The sequence below is a fragment of the Fragaria vesca genome, linkage group LG4, assembly GCF_000184155.1.
Source record: "Fragaria vesca subsp. vesca linkage group LG4, FraVesHawaii_1.0, whole genome shotgun sequence".
Lineage (NCBI taxonomy): Eukaryota > Viridiplantae > Streptophyta > Magnoliopsida > Rosales > Rosaceae > Fragaria > Fragaria vesca.
In genome coordinates this window covers 11,340,426-11,350,603 of record NC_020494.1, presented here as the reverse complement: position 1 = coordinate 11,350,603, position 10,178 = coordinate 11,340,426, and the positions used below count along the sequence as shown (strand labels likewise).

The following is a 10,178-nucleotide window of genomic DNA, read 5'->3' as shown; positions in this document are numbered from 1 at the left end:
GAAATACGGCTATGGTGAAAGATTCAAATATTTTCGATAATATTTGGACCCCGATCAAGGCGGTCAACTCTTTCTACGTCTATGCTTCTTTATGAGGAACCCTATCGTCGGGAGGTAAATTTCTCTAAATTTTTATATGGGCTACTACATCACATATATGTGAGAGTTTGTAGGTTGAAAAATCAACCAAAATAAGTCACAAGGGGATATGTAGGAGCATTTTCGTGTAATAAGTGACATAAATTTATGGTTGACCGCCTCGATCGAGACCCAAACGTTATCGAAAATAAGTGAATTTTTTTTCATATCCATATTTAAGTATACTTATCACATCAGACGGTCGAATTTTCATTTCGTGAATTTAGTCATAGGAACCACAACATGCCTACTAATGTGGTATAACTTGTTTAGTGGGTTATATGCAAGTCTACATTTTTATAAACCAACTATATCTAGAGAATAGAATTTTGAAAAATCGGCCGTAGCATGTGATCGATATAGTGAAATACGGCTATGGTGAAAGATTCAAACATTTTTGATAATATTTGAACCCCGATCAAGGCAGTCAACGCTTTCTACGCTTATGCTTTTTATGAGAAACCCTATCGTCAGGATGCAAATTTCTCTAAATTTTTATATTGGTTGCTAGTTCTCATCTATGTGAGAGTGAGTAGGTGGAAGAATCGACCAAAATAAGTCACCAATGACAGGTAAAAGCGTTTTCGTGTAATAAGTGGTGTAAATTTATAGTTGACCGCGTCGATCGAGGCCTATACGTTACTGAAAATAGGTGTTTTTTTTTCATAAACATATTCAAGTGTAATAATCACATCAGACGGTCGAATTTTAATTTTGTGAATTCTACTCGTTGGAACCACACATGCTTACTAATGTGATATATCTTATTTGGTGGGTTATATGTAAGTCTACATCTTTGTAAACCAACTATATCGATAAAACAACATTTTTTTTTGATCCACCGTATGATGTGATCGGCATACTGAAACACGGTTATGGTAGAAAATTCACCTATTTTTGTCATTGTTTGGGTCTCGATCTAATATTTTCTACTTTGGTCAACCTATTAGTTTATATTCAACTGTTTGACCGTAAAGATTAAAGTCGAAAAATCAGTGAAATTTCATAAATTTTTTACCCTAAGTTTATGGTATCACTCCCATCTCATCCAACGGTTGGATTCTCCTAATTCACACTCGTCAATGGTGTTCCTCTTACAAAAATACCAAATACAAAAATTCATCATGTTGAAAAAGACAACATTAATAATATTCAAACGGTGTCGTTTCCTTTTGAAAAAAAAGAAGAAGAAAAATAGAAGGAGACGGGTTGTGGACTTGTGGGAAGGGTTTGACCTTAGAAACAATCCATTTGGCCACCCCTCCACACTCGTCCAAGGACAGCACTGCCACATTTAACTGACTTTGTCAACCACTGGGTATGAGTTTCTTCCTTCCATTCGAAAGTAGTATCCACTAGATCGAGACCCAAGTAATGGTAACCGATTGCTCACCCTCCTCTTTTATCGGTTTTACATTCTATTATTCATATCTTTCCATCATCACAATCATCTCAAATTTCTTTTCAAAAAAAATCATCTCAAATTCTCAATTCTCCAGTTTAAAACCAGAAGGATGAACCCAGAGCTTCATTGTTTATATGGGGTTTTCCAGATATTGATTAAGTGAGAATTTTCAAGAACCCATACCATTCTTCTTCTCTCTTCTCTACGCCCACCTCTTCAATGCCACCACCCTCGTTGCCCTCGACCTCTCCCACTCTCCGGCCCAGATCCGACTCATCTAGAACCTCCGCTACCTCGACTTGTCCTTAAATATCCTCAATGGTTCCTTCCCGGAGTCTCTCACCGAGCTTGACTTGGAAATCGGGAAATAGACGAGGCTTTGTAATGAACCAATGAAGGAGAAGGGGTATAGGTTTGTTGGGTTTGCAGGTCGAAGGGACAAGACCCAACTAAACAGAGAGAAAGAAAGGATGGTATTTACTATCTATTGTTTGGAACTGGACTAACAACGCGTGTACTGCACGCTTCCGTTAGCTGACCGTTGGTGACAGCCCACTATGTGGACTGAAGAATCTCCGGCAAGAACTAGCTGCGACTTAGAAGAATAATAGAGAATAATGGAAACACAAGGAATTGATAAAGTATATTCAACACCAAGATTGAATAAAAATTATCAATCTCTAGAAGCTTACCATATGGAAGAAGATGGAGGTGATGCAGATATCAATTGAAGAATGTTTTCAGACTTTGGTTAAAACTGTTCTGAGTTTTTCCAAGATACTTTATGTAAGAGCCATTATGCCTTTGTTTAATTGGACAATTGTTTTGGTCTTAAAGTTTATGTAGATAATGTTTACTGAATTAGATGAGATATTGATCTGATTATCGTTGGTTTATTACATTTTGAATTATATTTTGATGCATTAAATTTATTTGTTTCTTTACTGTAAAAATATATAGATAAATTTTATATACACACCCAAATAATTTAATACACATCCTTTTCTTAATACACCACTTATTTAATTTCTCATTCGGATATTTTACTAAATACATAACCCAAAATACCTGAAATACCCTTAATCTAAAAATCCATGAAATATCATATTATGTGACTATATTAACACTAGGCAGGTCACTATTATTATTGTATAATTAGTATATATTTTATATAAATTAACATTTTATAAATGTTCATATCTATTACTTGTGTTAGTTATTGAGAAATCTTTACAGATTTATTGTTCATTTCAAATTTTTAAACATGAAAATGATAAATAAGATGAAAAATATATATATGAATAATGTGTTTGGGTGAAAAGAAAAATATGTGAAATATAACGAAATAGGTGTTCATATGCATAACAATTACATTGTTTGACACTTTGACACTTTGACACTCGGAAAATTATGAATCTTTAATGACAAAAAAGAAATTAATTGATTATCCAAATTTCCTTGCAAATTTTTTGTTTACTTTAATAGTTTCCCTAAATAAGTTCTTGATCTTAAAAATTTAATTTGTTCTAATTCACTTTTTAAGTTTCCAAAAATAATTTTTCGTTTTTAATCTATTTTAATTTGGTTTATATTTCATATTATTAGTGTTTACACCCAAATTAATATTTTACTGGACAGTAATTGTCTAAGTGAATGTTAATTAAATTCATGATCCACACCGACGAGCCCGAATAATATTAAATTTAAAGGCGGGTTGCCTCGCATGCAATATCACGCGAGTTCGACGTATGAGTAGATGTATGGATGTACACGTCTCTGATTAATGACTCCGCGAGGTGATGGCTGTGCAGGAGACATCGCCAAGAGACAAGAAAGGATCACTTCGCATGAGAGCACAATGAGGCGAGCTCGAATACAGACAATGCGGCGAGCTCGAGGATACATGCGAGCTGGAAGGACTTCACATTGTAAGGATAAGAAAGGGAGTTATCTAAGTTGACCAGTCAACTATGTTTAATTGCTTGGCGGAGGACTTCTAATCAATCATGCATGCGGACAGCTAGCAGTGTTTGCCTAGTTCGCTGTGTTTAATTGCAAGCAATGTTTGAAGGAGCCAGCTATGTTTAATTGCATGAAGGCTGGTACGTGCATGATAGTTGCATGGAGGTGTGACTGCACTATAGTTCTCCTTCCCCTCGAAGCATGCACGCAATGTTTGAATGTTTGGAAATTGGAGGGAGCATCTGGCACCGATTTGGAAGCATCTCGCCATCGACCTGGCAGCCTCGCCCCGACTTTGTGGATTGGCGCGACCTCGCCAGTGTTTAATGAGGAAAGCATCTCGATGGTATCTTGAAGAGCATCTTGACGCCGGCTCAGGGGCACCTCACTACTAAATTTAATTAAAGGTGAGGGCATCATTGTCTTATCCTTGGTTGAATAAAACAGAAGGGAAGGATGACTGGTTGGTATTGTACGTGCATGACAAGGGTTCTTATCCCATGCAATAGTTATCCAATAGTCATGTGAAGCATATCCAGACGTGAAGTATATGATCACTCCTGATTCTAGTTGATTAAGGAGATATACATGCAGGCTGTGCATATCTACTTTGCATGCACGTCCAGAGTTCTAGTATTCAAGGGCACTCATACAGTGCTTAGAAGGAGCATACGTCCAAGAAGTGTTCTAGGCAAACTCTACTGTTCAGAACAAAGCGACGACCACGAAGTGATTTACATCGCCTACGCCACATTTATCGTTGAAGACTCCTACAAGTCTTTGACATGCTTTGGGCCAATACCTGTGGCCATAAGTAATTCTATATAAAGGAGTTCGAGCAGACTCTCTACACACACAAAACACACACAACTCTACAATCAAATCAACAACTCAACAACAATTACTCATTTCAACACAGTTGAACCTCTATACGCTCCCCGGAGCTTTGCTTTCGTTTCACTGTACGCTTTTCGGAGCTTTCTCTTTTTTCCTCTCCTTCCCAATTGAAGCTCTGCTCGATCCTACGTCGAGTATCGATATTGTGACGCTCAGGCGGACTACTGTAAGTCCTTGCCCAGTACGCAAGGCGAATCTGAAGAACCCTGCGGTGGAGTTGGTGCTCTCTCCATCCTCAGTCGCTTGATTAGAAGCAGAAGGCTAAGCGCACCCCGCTATTACAACCATTACATTCCGCGTCCGCGCGGTGGCACGTCCGCAACAACTAAAAGAGACTTTGCACGCCCAGAATTACAGGTGTGGCCAAAACAATTAGTTTCCAAATATAAGTTTGTTTTTAATATTTAAATTGTATTACACTTGCCTCTTTTTGTCATTTAACATACCAATCAAATATGATTTGAAATATCAAATAATAGGGATGTGTATTAAGTTATTTAGCAAATCACATATACATCCTCCAAAAAAAGGATTTGAAACACAAATAAATCCACTTGTGTTGTTGTTAAACAAATAAGGACAATTTTTAACAAATAAATACACATTCTTTTCTGCTTGCCATGTGTCATGGTTTGATTTGCTAAATTGACCTTATACAAAATAAATCAAATTAAATCAGACCCCACCATGTATTGTTTTAGCTACTACTGTACTTGCTGGAATGTTGCTGCTACTACACTTCCATTAAATGCAGTAGCAGATTTTTATTTGTTCAACTAGTGTAGTAGCAACTTCAGTAACTACAGTAGCAGGTTTTCAGTGGCTTAACTAATGTAGTAGCATGTTAAACTAGAGAGTTAGGTGCTACTACACTTCCAACAAATATAGTAGCAGGGTTTTAATGGTTCAGCTAGTATAGTAGCAGTTTCAATAAGTGCAGTAGCAGATTTTTAGTGGCTCAGCAAATGTAGTAGCAACTATTTTCAATACGTGATGTAGTAGCAGGTTTTTATTGGTTCAACTAGTGTAGCAGCAGCTTCAGTAACTGCAGTATTAACAGAAAAATTCATTTATGACTGCTACTATTGATAGGGAAAGTTCATTTATGAATTATGCTACTATTCGGTTCTACTACATCACTCGTCATAGTCTCTGCTGCTGTAGAGCACTCGTACTCGTTTTTTTGTTTTGGTTACTACACTTGTTGTACTCTTGTTGTACTCTTGTTGTAGTTATGTTACTGCACTCATGTTTTTCAAGTTTCTGCCACTGTGAAATTTAATATGAGCACCAAACTATGATTACTGGAAAAGGAAACGTGAGTAACAAGAACGGTGTTGTACCTAAAACCAAATGAATTGTATATGCTACGCCCCAAATAGGTCTAAGGACAAGGTTCCTCTCCAAAATAAACAAGCAAAATGTAGTGTCCAGATCTAAAGCTTCAAGAATCAGTGAATTTCGGTTGCAGCGTAATGGAGCCGGAGGAGATGGATCGGAGGTGAAACAGAAATGGCGGCATCGAGGAGGCTCTGGGACCTGCAATCGTAGCCAGGGAACAAGATCTGCGTGGACTGCTCGAAGAAGAATCCGCAATGGGCTTCGGTCTCGTACGACGTCATCATGTGCCTAGAGTGCTCCAGCAAGCACCACAGCCTCGGCGTCCACATCTCCTTCGTCCGATCCGTGACTATGGACTCCTAGTCTGAGATCCAGATTAAGAAGATGGAGTCCGGCGGCAACGAGCGCCTCAACGCCTTCCTCGCCGGTTACGGCGTTTCGAAAGAGGCCGATATCATCACCAAGTACAACACCAACGCTGCCAGCGTGTACCGGGATCAGATTCAAGCCTTAGCCGTGGGCCGGCCCTGGCGGTCGTGAAAGAGAGCAGAGAGAGAGAGAGAGAGAGAGAGAGAAGTGGGATGAATAGAAACGACGGCTAGGGTATTTTGATTTGAGGCAGTGGCAGTTTTATAGATATTTCATAAAAGAATGATTTTTTAGGTATTTTAAGTAAAAAATTGCTGACAGGATGTGGTACTATACACTATGGGCCTGAGCTTATATCCTTATTTGTTTAAATCTGTTGAAATGTGGGTTTTCTGTTTTATGCAATTGTTTAGGGTGGTAGGATGTTATTTTCTATAAGTTATTTGAGGTGTGTATTTAAAACCACTCAAATATATATGGTTCAAAAGATGCAAAAACAATGCATCCGATTATTAAAAGAAAAATTATTAAAATAACAAGCATATCATTCTATCGAAATCAAAATACTCAAAAGAATATGATAGGTATACCTTTTAAATTTTTAGGTAAAATTCTGTAAAGTCCCTATACTTTAGGTGGTTCATCTGTTTAGTCCTTAAACTTTCAGTTTAATCTGTTTAGTCCTTGAACTTACATTTGTTAATCTGGTTAGTCCTTTCCATTATTTCTGATGGAATATTCCGTCAGAAAAAAGAATATTATGTTTTTCTATGATAATTTTGTTTAAAAAAAAATGAACGGAGCATGGTGGGCCTTGGATTTTGAATTTGTTTATATTTAACATTTTGCAAATATAAAATCTATCCTTCTACTCAAAGGTAAACAGTTATTTTTTTATTACCAATAGGAGAATCTATTGCTACTCAACTTGATTTATTATCAGAAGCTAAACTGTCTTATAAAGAATTACAAGAAGAAAGAAGAAATTTTAGAAAATTAAAAGAAAGAAGAGATAAGCTTCCGATAAATACCAAAAATTATTGGGATATTATTTTCCAGTTGCAACGAAGGATATACGAGTCAAGAGAGGAAATTGAAGTCCTTCAAGAAACATTTGAACAAGATCAAAACCCTCTTGATATTTTGAGCGTCGGTTAGATCCGCCTTAGCTGGTATCAGAGCCTGCTTGGCTCAAAAGAAGGTGACAAAAGGCTTATGCCACAAAGTTGGCTTCTCTTGACTAATAAGAGAGAATCCAAATTAAAAAATTATCAGTCTTTTTGTACTGCAAAAAGAACTGACAAGTGAGAAGTGTGTTTTCATTCAAGGCACATTCAAGAAAATCAGTACTCCATTGAATATGTGTGTAGAGTATTAAATACGCTCTACGACGAACATATTTATCTCCAAAGAGAAATCGGAGTGGAAGAGCTTGATCCAGCAAGACCAAGCTTAATCGAGTTCCTAAACCATTTATCTGGGGATAAGACCTCTGAAAAGGTTATAGAACAACTCGAGAGATTTAATCTACGAATTAATCAACTTGAGGAAATCAATTCAAAAATTGCCAAGCTTGAAGTCATGTTAGATTACCTACAAGGAAAAACAATATCTAACAGATATTAGAAAAGAAATTAGTTCGTACTGAAGCACTTGCAAACAACATTCATCAGCAAGCAGTAGAACTAAGAAGCACTCAAGAAAACTTGAGAAAGCTTTTAGAAACTCTCATTTCCAGAATATGATGAATCAGAGAGTAGATCTAAAAATAAAACAGGAAGGTGTTAAAGCTATTGGCTTTCATCATCCTACAGAAAAACTCGCCGAAAATGTAGAGGCAATAATTCTTCAACAGAATTATAACATCGCTTATCTCCAGGAGATAGGTATGGACCTTGAAATCCAATTTCGGGAGCTACATAACAGGATATCTGGTCTACAAAAGATTGTAGAAAAGATGAAACAAGGAGAAAATTATGAAAAAATTGATGAAGAATTACTAGCTCAAAATGTAGCTAGTAAAATCATTATGAATTCTCCACCCTTACCAACGGGAGAAAATAGGCTAAGGTTTAGTGAACCAAAGCTACTTGGATGGAAATCATCAACCAAAAGAGATATGAAGATGCTGAGTAGAATTCTCAGTAAAAGGAATACTGTTCCGGTACAATTAATAAACGCTCAAGAATTTGAGTATAATGAAATCGAATCTAGTGTAAGAGAAGCATCTGCTCCTAGATTTAGATTCAATGAGATCTATAAAAGAGGATCTTTCATTATGGACTCTTACAGATTCAAGATTCTTGAATTAACTGTTCCAGCCACAGGTGGAGAAACAGATATCAGGTTGATAACTCCAAAGGAAGTAAGTGAAGCTTTCCAGAAAAAATATTCCTATATGCATATTGGTGCAGTACAAGTAGGAATAAAACTCTTGGCCAGAGATGGTATTGACTGTTCTGTTCTATGTGTCTTACAAGACGATAGAATAACAGACTTTAAGAAAAGTCTGTTAGGAACAGTAGAAGCTTCTTTGTGCAACCAAGTTGCATATTTCAATGTTTTTCCAAATTTCACAACACATCTTAGGGATGCTGCTCACTGTCTAAGATTGAGAATCAAGACAGATGGGATTTCTATGAAAAAAGGAATGATGGAACTAGCGATAGATTATCGAATCTATTATAAGTTGATGAGCTCAAATGTAACTCCTAATAACAGGTTTCTAAACAGCCCTGGAATTACTACATCTGTTCTCACCAACCCAAAAAATAGTTCTCAAGAAAAGCATGTCACAAAATGGCATGAACTTTCCCAAGAGAATGGAATCTGACCCCTCCTGTCAAACAACTTGAGAGCTCTAATGCTTCAATTTATGAAGACATGGGAGGAAAAATCAGTTTACAATTTCATAGGCATTCGTTTGCAAACTATGAAGAAGCCAGTACCTCTGGAACTAAGACAGAGTATAATGAAGAATCTCTTGAAGAGGAGGATACTAAAAGGCCTATGAGAATGTTCCAAGCAAGAGAATTACGAGAATTATATGCACAAGCAGAAACTTGTGATTCCATAGATGAACTTGAAAAGATCATGAAAGAATTTCTGAAGTTCAACTTGGAAAGAAAAAGAGGAAGATTCTTCCTTATCAAGCAGCAAAAGATGAACCTCCAGGTTCATCCTCCATGGATACAAGAGATGGGGAAAGACAAGTCCCTCCAGACGGTGGTCATACTATAATACAAAACATCACCAACAATTCTACAAAGATCATTCGTGAAAAGAATATCAAGCTTCCAAAAGGACAAGCTCCTACAGGAAGATATGGAGAAAGAAGTTCTCAGAAGTATATTCCTACATAACCCAAATGGGGACAGTCAGTGTCCGAAAGAGGGGTTTATCTGGATTTGGATCAGGTAGGAGATAAAAGAAAGACAATAGACAACTGGGTTGCTAGTTTAAAGCTAACTCAGGCTTTAGTGTTATCTAAATATGCCTACGAAGAAGCTCATGCTTATTATGAGTCTACCTTAACTGGAATAGTCCAGAAATGGTACCAGTCCTTCAAGAGAAGTTCTCAATGGACTGATTGGGCAGCAAAAATGGCTCAGACTAATAGTCCTTTAGATTTTGCAGTACCTATCTACGCACAATTCTGCGGAGATATTGTCACATCCCGACCCTTATATTTTTACCTTATTTACTAGCCTGTTTATAATAAGAATTTTACCGTCTCCGTAATTGAGTAAATAGTTTAATTGGTCCCTAGAGGGGTTTCGGGGACGATTATGTGCGGAGGATTATTCGTATGAGGAAAATACGACGACGGTAAAAATAGTAAATTTTAGCTAGTAAAAGGTAATTTTTATTCGGGTATTATTTTTCGGGGTGTTGAATTTTGGAAATTTGGGTTAAAAGGAATGTTGGGTCGGCTGGGCCGAGCCCAACCCATTTCTTCTTCCTTTCTCTCTCTCTCTCCCTCCCGTTTTCTCTCTTCCCACCCGCGTTTCTTCTCCCTCCACCCGGGAAACTTCACCACCGTCGTCCGCCGCCGTCCGGCCGCCCC

The 10,178-nt window shown here is 37.3% G+C and overlaps 1 pseudogene; it reads left to right on the top strand.

Annotated features, from left to right (window-relative positions):
* The first annotated feature begins 5,914 nt into the window (after nucleotides 1–5,914).
* LOC101291522 lies at nucleotides 5,915–6,283 on the top strand (annotated as a pseudogene).
* The last annotated feature ends 3,895 nt before the right edge of the window (nucleotides 6,284–10,178 follow it).